The sequence below is a fragment of the Mercurialis annua genome, linkage group LG3 (assembly GCF_937616625.2).
Source record: "Mercurialis annua linkage group LG3, ddMerAnnu1.2, whole genome shotgun sequence".
Classification (NCBI taxonomy): Eukaryota; Viridiplantae; Streptophyta; class Magnoliopsida; order Malpighiales; family Euphorbiaceae; genus Mercurialis; species Mercurialis annua.
In genome coordinates, this window is record NC_065572.1 from 42612803 (window position 1) to 42617092 (window position 4290).

Genomic DNA, 4290 nt, shown 5'->3' on the forward strand with positions numbered 1-4290 from the left:
TTCACCTTTTTAGCGATTTAAGCAAAACGTTTTCAAACGGCAAGAAACAAATCCAAATGTTTCGCCTTTTTAGTGATTTAAGCCAAACGTTTACAAACTCTACGAAAAAAATCACAACGTTTCACCTTTTTAGCAATTTAAGCCAAACATTTACAAACGTTACGAAACAAATCCAAATGTTTCACTTTTTTTGCGATTTAAGCCAAACGTTTGCAAACGTTTCGAAACAAATACAAACGTTTCCCCTTTTAGCGATTTAAGCCAAACGTTTTCAAACGTTATGAAAGAAATCCAAATGTTTCACCTTTTTAGCGATTTAAGCCAGATGTTTACAAACGTTACAAAACAAATCCAAATGCTTCACCTTTTTAGCAATTTAAGCCAAAAGTTTACAATCGTTACGAAACAAAACCAAACGTTTAAAACATTATGAAACAAATTAAAACGTTTCATATTTTTAGCGATTTAAGCCAAACATTTACAAACGTTACGAAACAAAACCAAGCGTTTCACCTTTTTAGCAATTGAAGCCAAATGTTTACAAACATTACGAAACAAATCCAAGTGTTTCACCTTTTTAGCAATTTAAGCCAAACGTTTACCAACGTTACGAAACAAATCCAAACGTTTCACCTTTTTAGAAATTTAAGCCAAACGTTTATAAACTTTACGAAACAAATCCAAATGTTTCACCTTTTTAGCAATTTAAGCCAAACATTTACAATGCTTTTGAAACAAATCCAAAAGTTTCACCTATTTAGAAATTTAAGCCAAAAGTTATAAAATAAATCCAAGCGTTTCACCTTTTTAATAATTTAAGCCAAACGTTTACAAATGGTACGAAACAAATCCAATCGTTTCACCTTTTTAGCAATTTAAGCGAAATGTTTGCAAACATTACGAAACAAATCCAAACGTTCCACCTTTTAGTGATTTAAGCGAAATGTTTAAAATTATTACGAAACAAATCCAAATGTTTCACCTTTTTAGCAATTTAAGCTAAACGTTTACAAAGATTACAAAACAAATCCAAGCGTTTCACCTTTTTAGCAATTTAAGCCAAATGTTTACAAACGTTACGAAACAAATCCAAGCGTTGCACCTTTTTAGCATTTTAAGCCAAACGTTTACAAACATTACGAAACAAATCCAAGCGTTTCACCTTTTTAGCAATTTAAGCCAAACCTTTACAAACATTAAAAAAAACCAAGTGTTTCACCTTTTTAGTAATTTAAGCAAAACGTTTACAAACGTTACGAAACAAATCCAAGCGTTTCACCTTTTCAGCAATATAAGCCAAGCGTTTACAAAAGATACGAAACAAATCCCAGCGTTTCACCCTTTTAGAAATGTAAGCCAAACGTTTACAAACGTTACGAAACAAATCCAAGCGTTTCACCTTTTTAGAAATTTAAGCCAAACGTTTATAAACTTTACGAAACAAATCCAAATGTTTCACCTTTTTAGCAATTTAAGCCAAACATTTACAATGCTTTTGAAACAAATCCAAAAGTTTCACCTATTTAGAAATTTAAGCCAAAAGTTATAAAATAAATCCAAGCGTTTCACCTTTTTAATAATTTAAGCCAAACGTTAACAAATGGTACGAAACAAATCCAATCGTTTCACCTTTTTAGCAATTTAAGTGAAATGTTTGCAAACATTACGAAACAAATCCAAACGTTCCACCTTTTAGTGATTTAAGCGAAATGTTTAAAATTATTACGAAACAAATCCAAATGTTTCACCTTTTTAGCAATTAAGCCAAACGTTTACAAACATTACAAAACAAATCCAAGCGTTTCACCTTTTTAGCAATTAAGCCAAACGTTTACAAACATTACAAAACAAATCCAAGCGTTTCACCTTTTTAGCAATTAAGCCAAATGTTTACAAACATTACGAAACAAATCCAAGCGTTTCACCTTTTTAGCAATTTAAGCCAAACGTTTACCAACGTTACGAAACAAATCCAAACGTTTCACTTTTTAGAAATTTAAGCCAAACGTTTATAAATGTTACGAAACAAATCCAAACGTTTCACCTTTTTAGCGATTTAAGCCAAACATTTACAATGCTTTTGAAACAAATCCAATAGTTTCTCCTATTTAGAAATTTAAGCCAAAAGTTATAAAACAAATCCAAGCGTTTCACCTTTTTAATAATTTAAGCCAAACATTTACAAATGGTACGAAACAAATCCAATCGTTTCACCTTTTTAGCAATTTAAGTGAAATGATTACAAACCTTACGAAACAAATCCAAACGTTCCACCTTTTAGCGATTTAAGCGAAACGTTTAAAAACATTACGAAACAAATCCAAATGTTTCACCTTTTTAGCAATTTAAGCAAAACGTTTACAAACATTACAAAACAAATCCAAGCGTTTCACCTTTTTAGCAATTTAAGCAAAATGTTTACAAACGTTACGAAACAAATCCAAGCGTTGCACCTTTTTAGCATTTTAAGCCAAACGTTTACAAACATTACGAAACAAATCCAAGCGTTTCACCTTTTTAGCAATTTAAGCCAAACCTTTACAAACATTAAAAAAAACCAAGCGTTTCACCTTTTTAGCAATTTAAGCAAAACGTTTACAAACGTTACGAAACAAATCCAAGCGTTTCACCTTTTCAGCAATATAAGCCAAGCGTTTACAAAAATTTTGAAACAAATCCAAGCGTTTCACCCTTTTTGAAATGTAAGCCAAACGTTTACAAACGTTACGAAACAAATCCAAGCGTTTCACCTATTTAGCAATTAAGCCAAACGTTTACAAACATTACAAAACAAATCCAAGCGTTTCACCTTTTTAGCAATTTAAGCCAAATGTTTGCAAACGTTACGAAACAAATCCAAGTGTTTCACCTTTTTAGCATTTTAAGCCAAACGTTTGCAAACGTTACGAAACAAATCCAAGTGTTTCACCTTTTTAGCATTTTAAGCCAAACGTTTACAAATGTTACGAAACAAATCCAAACGTATTCCCATTTTAGTGATTTAAGCCAAACATTTAAAACGTTACGAAACAAAACCAAGCGTTTCACCTTTTTAGCAATTTAAGCCAAACGTTTACCAACGTTACGAAACAAATCCAAACGTTTCACTTTTTAGAAATTTAAGCCAAACGTTTATAAATGTTACGAAACAAATCCAAACGTTTCACCTTTTTAGCGATTTAAGCCAAACATTTACAATGCTTTTGAAACAAATCCAAAAGTTTCACCTATTTAGAAATTTAAGCCAAAAGTTATAAAACAAATCCAAGCGTTTCACCTTTTTAATAACTTAAGCCAAACGTTTACAAATGGTACGAAACAAATTCAATCGTTTCACCTTTTTAGCAATTTAAGTGAAATGATTACAAACATTACGAAACAAATCCAAACGTTCCACCTTTTAGCGATTTAAGCGAAAGGTTTAAAAACATTACGAAACAAATCCAAGTGTTTCACCTTTTTAGCAATTTAAGCAAAAACGTTTACAAACATTACAAAACAAATCCAAGCGTTTCACCTTTTTAGCAATTTAAGCCAAATGTTTACAAACGTTACGAAACAAATCCAAGCGTTGCACCGTTTTAGCATTTTAAGCCAAACGTTTACAAACATTACAAAACAAATCCAAGCGTTTCACCTTTTTAGCAATTTAAGCCAAACCTTTACAAACATTAAAAAAACCAAATGTTTCACCTTTTCAGCAATTTAAGCAAAACGTTTACAAACGTTACGAAACAAATCCAAGCGTTTCACCTTTTCAGCAATATAAGCCAAGCGTTTACAAAAATTACGAAACAAATCCAAGCGTTTCACCCTTTTAGCAATGTAAGCCAAACGTTTACAAACGTTACGAAACAAATCCAAGCGTTGCACCTTTTTACCAATTAATCCAAACGTTTACAAACATTACAAAACAAATCCAAGCGTTTCACCTTTTTAGCAATTTAAGCCAAATGTTTGCAAACGTTACGAAACAAATCCAAGCGTTTCACCTTTTTAGCATTTTAAGCCAAACGTTTACAAACATTACCAAACAAATCCAATCGTTTCACTTTTTTAGTAATTTAAGCCAAACTTTTACAAACATTACGAAACAAAACCAAGCATTTCACCTTTTTAGCAAATTAAGCAAAACGTTTACAAACGTTACGAAACAAATCCAAGCGTTTCACCTTTTTAGCAATTTAAGCCAAATGTTTACAAACATTACGAAACAAATCCAAGCGTTTCACCTTTTTGGCAATGTATGCCAAATGTTTACAAACGTTACGAAACAAATCCAAGCGTTTT